General features: G+C 43.8%; 1 pseudogene; it reads right to left on the minus strand.

Annotated features, from left to right (window-relative positions):
* Positions 1 to 1,787: 1,787 nt before the first annotated feature.
* On the minus strand, positions 1,788 to 9,014 carry LOC135528509 (arsenite methyltransferase-like; annotated as a pseudogene).
* Positions 9,015 to 9,081: the final 67 nt, after the last annotated feature.

Here is a 9,081-nt window from a genome sequence, read left to right on the forward strand (position 1 = left end):
TAACCCATGTCAGCTACTTTTGTTTGATTGTTAAATGAGTCTAGTGGCCAGCTATCTAAACTTGTTGTAAGCATGTTCGAATTACCGGCAGGAAATTAGCTGTTAAACGGCAACATGTTCTCTACGGCCAATGGCAAATCGTGCAGAATTGAAGGAAATTAACTTTAAAACATGTTTTCTTTTCTCTTCAGCTATCATGGGGGTGGCTGCTAAAATGTTTTGCCCGCAAGGTGGGGAGGGGGTTATGGATGTGGGTATGCAGACCAGTGGAGGCTGCTGAGGGGAATACAGCTCATAATGATGGCTGGAACAGAGCAAATGGAATAGCATCAAACACATGGAAAACACTGATTCTGCTCCAGTCATTACCATGAGCCCATCCTCCCAAATTAAGGTGCCACCAACCTCCTGTGACCTAGACCCACTAGCCACTGCAGCCCCTCATGATGAGTCAAAGTTTCCCATCCTTGAAATAGAATTCAGATGAAAGCTGTGATCCCTTATTGATGTCACTTGTTAAATCCACTTCAATCAGTGTAGATGAAGGGGAGGAGACAAGTTAGAGAAGGATTTTTAAGCCTTGAGACATGGATTGTGTATGTGTGCCGTTCAAAGGGTGAATGGGCAAGACAAGACACCTTTGAACGGGGTGTGGTAGTAGGTGCCAGGCACACCGATTTGTGTCAAGAACTGCAATTATGCTGGTTTTTCACACTCAACAGTTTCCTGTGTATTAATAATGACCTACCACCCAAAGGACATCAGGCCAACTTGATTTGATGTTGACTTAATAGGATCCCAATTAGCCAACGCCAATGGAGACAGCGAGTCTTACTGGGGTCTGACAGACAATGAAAAAGACCATGTAGTATGTGTGTGTGTGAGTCTATCAGTTACACATACATGTCAGTACATACACACAACAAGTAGAAACTTGACACAATGGTGGGAAGCATTGGAGTCAACATGGGCAAGCATCCCTGTAGATCGCTTTCAACACCTTGTGGAGTCCATGCCGAGATGAATCGAGACTGTTCTGAGAGGGGGATGCAACTCAATATTAGGACGCTGTTCTTAATGTTTTGTACACTCAGTGTATGTCATGGTGACCTATGATTCTGTCTAAATGTGTTGTCTAATATGTATACCTTTGTAAACATTGTATATAGAAATAGATTGTCAACTGTGACTTGATTGCTAACCAATTGTCTAATTGAAATTACTAATTGTTGCCACCCGTTGTTCACTTGAACTTGTATGAATACAGACTGCAGGAGTTTTTCCTCACAAAGCACACCCTTGAAAAATACCTAGTCCAAACTTTGGGTGTTTATGAATGAAATGAAATTATTAAGAATATAACTGATATCCCGAGTGTGCTTTCCCCTGTGGATCAGTGGAGGCTGGTGGAAGGAGATATAGGAGAATGGGCTCATTGTAATGGTCGAGCGTGGTTTCCATATTTGCGATGTTTGATACCGTTCCATTCATTCCATTGCTGCCATTAGAATGAGCACATCCTCCAATAGCTCCTCACACCAGCCTCCACTGCAGTGGATATATTTTTTGCATTTCTCTCCCACACACCCATCTTGAAATCTAAGGCCTATTACATTAAAGAGAGACACTGGCCAGTTCTTCACTGACAGAAATGTGTATTCACAGTTATACAATTAATACATGAGCCTAACTTAAGACTTGACAAAAATCCATAGTTTGACATGGATTACAATTATTGTTCATTCATACACAGTATAATCATTCTCTGTGTCTCTCTCATATCTTGGGTACGCCATCACTTGCAACAGGATGACTCTGCGCCACAGTACCCCCCTGTGGCAGAAGAGACAGTTGCACTCCCCAGCTGCAGCACCAGTTCAAAGGGATTCACCGTGCCCACCTGCAATGACACACAGCACAGGGTTTCCCTGGGAAATCACTGAGAAACACCGCATGCCATATTTACACAACGTCATGGTAGTGCATTATGTAATAACCTTATATGATAATAACTCCCCTATCTTACAAGGTTAGGGTCCATTCCATAGAACCTCCAGTCAATTCAACAATGTATTTGAAGTTAATTACAGAGAAATACCATTTAAATAATATGAATCACATTTATTACATTACATACCAAACTCCATGTTGTGTCATATTATGCAACTGCTGTCGGCGACCATGGATGGGTATTTGTGACTATGCAATACGTTTTTATCTGCCATTAGTTGACCTTTTCACGGTTTGCCTGAAGCTGTAGCTTGTACAAGCTGTACATACTTTCCATACCATTTATTACGGCATGAAATCATGACCTGGGCCCGTATCCACAAAGCATCTCAGAGGAGGGGGGCTGATCTAGGATCAGTGTTTGATTTTTTTTAGTGTCATTATAAGGTAAGATTATATGGACAGATCCTAGATCAGCACTACTACACTGAGATGCTTTGTGGATACAGGCCCAGATCTGTTTGCCCCTTGAGGTCACTTGCAACAGAGAGTCTAAAAAGGTAGAGATAATAATAATAATAAATCTAAACTAGAGTTAGGAGCGAACTAACTAAAGTACCTGGTAACTAGCTTTAGGACACAACACCTATTGTCTCTCAGTAAAGGGTTACCAGTAGCTTTGGGACAACATCAGTAGTCTGTTTACTGGTTGGACTCCCTGAGTTGTGCCTCGTTCTGGTGGTTGGCGACAGAAAATGATCATACATTATAGCCAGCTACACCCCAAAAAACTCCCCGTCAACAAAAGCGTATGTATAATCTCTAGGAACTCTTACTTACCAAACATAAAGTGAAATAAGTCCCTCGCTATCAAATAAACATCTGAATCCAACTTTTACCTGAACCTCACCATATTCCTTCCAAGTTTGACCCCTCCCTTCACACAAGACTTCCTCCCACTAAATCTACCACTGTTCACACAGCAGGAATATGACGCGGTTTGGACAAAAGTTGGATTCAGATGTTTATTTGATAGCGAGGGACTTATTTCACTTTATGCTTGGTAAGTAGAGTTCCTGGAGATTATACATATGCTGTTGTTGACAGGAAACTTTTGTTGTTGTAGGTGAAGCCGGCTACAACGTGGAATGGTTATTTTCCGTCGCCAACCCCCAGAACGATGCAGAACTCATGGAGTTCAACCAACACACAGACTACCGATGAAGTGTCCCAAAGATACTGGTTACCCTTTTCTGAGAGACAACAGGTGTAATGCATTATGATGCGGTTGTAATACTGTGTATGAAGCATTGTAAAGCTTGTCACGAGAATACAACCTGGATGAGACCTCAACCAGCCTCAGCCTCCTTAAGATCACAGCTAAACTGAACACCCACAGCCTGAAGAATGTGTAGGGAGTATGACAAGATTCAAACTGTAGGAAACATAATCAAGCCAAATATAGTCCTCAGTGTGTGTGTTTTGTGCTTGCGCTAATGTGTGTGTGTGGTTTCAGTGACCATGAGGGACCATGATAAGAAGACATTGAGACATTTCATTGGCTGACGGGAGGACATGCATTCCTTCCTGGTTAAAGGTTCCCAGCAGGACATTAATGCAGCCTAGTTGTGACTGCAGCACATCTGCTTGACCTTGGTGTGTCTGTGCGTAGGGGCTAGGGGTCAATTTACAATTCACAGTGGGAAGGTGCCAGTGGATGTGCCATGAACTTTATACACACACCACACACACACACACACCATGACATTTATACACACACCCTGCAACCACATCTAAAACTCAGTGTCTTATGACACATTAGGTGCAATTGTCCTGGAATTGGCACAAACCTTGGGTTTCTTTACACCACATCCAGCAGGTACCCCGGGCGGGTGGAAAGTAAACCCCTCAGCAAACCTGGAGTGGCTGAGGATGCTGGCCACCTCTCCATCCACCTCATCCACCTGGGGGAGACACACACACAAATATTACTCACTGTGTATAACACACTCCCGTGGAAAACACACCGGGCACAGATCAGTATGATCCAATATAACTTTATTTGCCAAACTGTTACATCGGAAATGTGTTTTCTGCTCTGCTTTCAACTTCCCTATTCAATACAAACATACTCATATTGGAGAGGAGCAAAGCCAAACTCCATTTGGCAGAAAAACACAAAACAGTATCTTGCACAAACCTTGAATGTGTACTGAGCGTCAAGCTCCAGACTCTCTCCAAAACCAATGATGTTGCCATTGTATATGACCAGAGAGCTTTTGTAAGAGATTTTGGGGACCTTGAAGAGACGGTAGGTGGCAGAGACAAAGTGGTAGTTCCAGATGAAATATCAACGTTTTGAACAGTCAATCTTAACAATGTGGGATCCCATGTATCAATGCTATAGACCCCAGTATGTTATAACAACGTAACCTCTATATGGTAACTTATATGGTTAAGAGCTGATGGAAAAAAAGTGACACCGTCTCATGTTTAAGACGAGTCAAACACATCTCACCTAGGATGGCCTCCAGTTCCATGTTGTCCACGGTGATGACATTGGCCGTGACCAATCGCGGGGGGCTGAATCCCACCTCCTGAGCCAATCGCACTTGTTCCTCCCACCAAAGATCTCAGCCTAAACACTCCCCTAACGACAGCATTAACATCTACAGATCACCGAGGTTATTAACTGCTGCCGGTACTACACATGTAAATAGCTAGAAACAGTCTAAACCAGTGTGAAATGTAATACAGAAGCTGGTTGGTAGACATACACACCCCACAGGACTTTGTGATTCTTGATCTCATCGGAGAGCTTACGGCTACTATAGACATCACTGAAGTACAGCTCTCCGCCATCCTGACAACCAGAGAAAGTAGCAAAACATCTTTCGTATGCAGGCTTAGAAGACGTGAAAGAAAGGGAAAGGAGGATACCTAGTCAGTTGCATTCAACTGAAATGTGTCTTCAGCATTTTGATGATACCAAGCAAGGATTCTCTTTCTTCATGACTTTTCACTGACACGTTTAAGTACAGTAAAAGCATTTTACTTCTAAGGACTGGAACATGACATGAACCTTCCTTACAAGCTTGAAAGGGTTCATTGAAGTTTTGTTGGTTGTAATTACCTGATTTCTACATGATAGAGTATAGCACACAGTGTACCTTCAGCACGCGGTAAGCATCACTCAATACTTTTCTCTTGTCTGGGGAAAAAATTAACCAGAAAGAAAAACAGATGTGTTCCCAGGACTGAAACAGTACTCCAAAACAAAAACAGAAAAAAGGGGGAATTTGGCTTGCACATAGATAAAGTGGCTTGCCAAAGTATTCACCCCCTTGTCATTTTTCCTATTTTGTTGCCTTACAACCTGGAATTAAAATGTATTTTTGGGGGGTCTGTATAATTAGATTTACACAACATGCATACCACTTTGAAGATGCAAAATAACAAAAAATTGTGAAACAAATGAGAAATTAGACAAAACAAGAAATTAGACAAAAAAAATGAAAACTTGAGCGTGCATAACTATTCACCCCCTCCCCTCAGTCAATACTTTGTCAAGCCACCTTTTGAAGCAATTACAGCTGCACGTCTCTTGGGGTATGTCTCTATTAGCTTGGCACATCTAGCCACTGGGATTTTTGCCCATTCTTCAAGGCAAAATTGCTCCAGCTCCTTCAAGTTGGATGAGTTCCACTGGTGTTCAGCAATCTTTAAGCCATACCACAGATTGAGGTCTGGGCTTTGACTAGGACATTCCAAAATAAATGTTTCCCCTTAAACCACTCGAGTGTTGCTTTAGCAGTATGCTTAAGATCATTGTCCTGCTGAAAGGTGAACCTCCGTCCCAGTCTCAAATCTCTGGAAGACTGAAACAGGTTTCCCTCAAGAATTTCCCTGTATTTAGCGCCATCCATCATTCCTTCAATTCTGACCAGTTTCCTAGTCACTGTCGATGACAAACTTTCCTGCAGCATGATGCTACCACCACCATGCTTCACTGTGGGGATGGTATTCTCGGGGGGATGAGAGCTGTTGGGTTTGCACCAGACATAGCGTTTTCCTCGTTTTCCACTGCCCAGGTCCAGCAGCTTGCAGCCCTCCAGATACTCTGGGACCACCAGACCACACCCATAGTACCTGACAGAACAGCAGCAGGTCAAGGGCTACATGGTGAGTGAATTGAATCAAGTGTAACAGTTATTCATGGACGATTCAATGATCTGATGGATGATCTTATTCACAACAATCGTATCCTTAACAATCTACAGGCAAGCAGGCAGACACAGACCGACAGAGACAGAACAACACACAGGCATGTAATTGTGTGTGAAAATTACTTGTTTACCACTGATGTTATCAAAATGTGATTACATTGTAAGTACAATGTTACAATAGTGAACCCACTTGGGTGTGACTTCAGGATGGATCTTCTTCAGAGCCTTGAGGACGAAGGCTGGGATGGGCTGAGATGGGGCTAAGCAGGCATTACTCTTCAGGTCAGACGTTTTCTTCAGGTTCTTCCCATAGTAGTCCTGAGGGAAGGTTAAAAATACCTACTGTATCGAGATTTATGATTTAAGTCTTACACATTGTTACTTGGCTGCATCTCATTCCATGATGATCCATTTCAGGTTAATGTTCAACTTCATTATTTCAACTAGGCTATCAGTGGCTATAAGCATACTGCCTGGACATACTGTGATGAATGTACAACACATTAGGAACACCTTCCTAATATTGCGTTGTGCCCCCTTTTGCCCTCAGAACAGCCTCAGTTCGTCAGAGCATGGCTCTACAAGGTGTTGAAAGTGTTCCACGGGGATGCTGGCCCATTTCGACTCCAATTCTTCCCACAGTTGTGTCAAGTTGGCTGGATGTCCTTTGGGTGATGTAGCATTATTGATACACACAGGAAACTGTTGAGCGTGAAAAACACAGCCGCGTTGCAGTTTTTAACACTCAAACCGGTGTGCCTGTCACCTACTACCATACCCCGTTCAAACAAACACCCTCTGAATGGCACACAATCCATGTCTCAATTGTATCAAGTCTTAAAAGATGCCCTCAATCTCACATAAATCATCAAGGAACCCACCAGGTACAACCCTAAATTTGTAAACAAGGGCACCCTCATAGACGTCATCCTGACCAACCTGCCCTCCAAATACACCTCCGCTGTCTTCAACCAGTATCTCAGCGATCACTGCCTCATTGCCTGCATCCACTACGAATCATCACCCTCATCACTGTCAAACGCTCCCTAAAACACTTCAGTGAGCAGGCCTTTCTAATCGACCTGGCCCGGGTATCCTGGAAGGACATTGACCTCATCCCGTCAGTTGAGGATGCCTGGTCATTCTTTAAAAGTAACTTCCTCACCATTTTAGATAAGCATGCTCCGTTCAAAAAATGCAGAATCAAGAACAGATATAGCCCTTGGTTCACTCCAGACCTGACTGCCCTCGACCAGCACAAAAACATCCTGTGGCGGACTGCAATAGCATCGAATAGTCCCCGCGACATGCAACTGTTCAGGGAAGTCAGGAAACAATACACGCAGTCAGTCAGGAAAGCTAAGGCCAGCTTCTTCAGGCAGAAATTTGCATCCTGTAGCTCCAACTCCAAAATGTTCTGGGACACTGTGAAGTCCATGGAGAACAAGAGCACCCCCTCCCAGCTGCCCAGTGCACTGAGGCTAGGTAACACAGTCACCACCGATAAATCCATGATTATCGAAAACTTCAACAAGCATTTCTCAAAGGCTGGCCATGCCTTCCGCCTGGCTACTCCAACCTCGGCCAACAGCCCCCCCCCCCTCCAAATCCAAATAGCAGATGTTCTGAAAGAGCTGCAAAACCTGGACCCGTACAAATCAGCTGGGCTTGACAATCTGGACCCTCTATTTCTGAAACTATCCGCCGCCATTGTTGCAACCCCTATTACCAGCCTGTTCAACCTCTCTTTCATATCGTCTGAGATCCCCAAGGATTGGAAAGCTGCCGCAGTCATCCCCCTCTTCAAAGGGGGAGACACCCTGGACCCACACTGCATGCTTTTCAACCGTTCGCTGCCTGCACCCGCACGCCCGACTAGCATCACCACCCTGGATGGTTCCGACCTTGAATATGTGGACATCTATAAGTACCTAGGTGTCTGGCTCGACTGTAAACTCTCCTTCCAGACTCATATCAAACATCTCCAATCAAAAATCAAATCAAGAGTCGGCTTTCTATTCCACAACAAAGCCTCCTTCACTCACGCCGCCAAACTTACCCTAGTAAAACTGACTATCCTACCGATCCTCGACTTCGGCGATATCATCTACAAAATAGCTTCCAACACTCTACTCAGCAAACTGGATGCAGTTTATCACAGTGCCATCCGTTTTGTTACTAAAGCACCTTATACCACCCACCACTGCGACCTGTATGCTCTGGTCGGCTGGCCCTCGCTACATATTCGTTGCCAGACCCACTGGCTCCAGGTCATCTACAAGTCCATGCTAGGTAAAGCTCCGCCTTATCTCAGTTCACTGGTCACGATGGCAACACCCAGCAGCTAACCGATCGCTGCAGCTGTACACAGTCTATCGGTAAATAGCCCACACAATTTTACCTACCTCATCCCCATACTGTTTTTATTTATTTACTTTTCTGCTCTTTTGCACACCAATATCTCTACCTGTACATGACCATCTGATCATTTATCACTCCAAAATTGTAATTATTCACCTACTTCCTCATGCCTTTTGCACACAATGTATATAGACTCTCTTTTTTTCTACTGTGTTATTGACTTGTAAATTGTTTACTCCATGTGTAACTCTGTGTTGTCTGTTCACACTGCTATGCTTTATCTTGGCCAGGTCGCAGTTGCAAATGAGAACTTGTTCTCAACTAGCCTACCTGGTTAAATAAAGGTGAAAAATAAAAAATAAAAATAACATTCCGGTCAAAGAATGGGAATTTGTCCTGGTCTTCATCCCCCACCTGAGAGGAGAGGTCAGCTGAAAATGTTATCAGGATGACCCCAGGGCCAACGAGATACGCCATACCCCGGGTTGATGACATAAAATCCTGCTTCAAACTGTTTCTGACAGAGTCAATCGAAGCTATAGCA

This window comes from Oncorhynchus masou, chromosome 5, assembly GCF_036934945.1.
Source record: "Oncorhynchus masou masou isolate Uvic2021 chromosome 5, UVic_Omas_1.1, whole genome shotgun sequence".
NCBI classification, from domain to species: domain Eukaryota; kingdom Metazoa; phylum Chordata; class Actinopteri; order Salmoniformes; family Salmonidae; genus Oncorhynchus; species Oncorhynchus masou.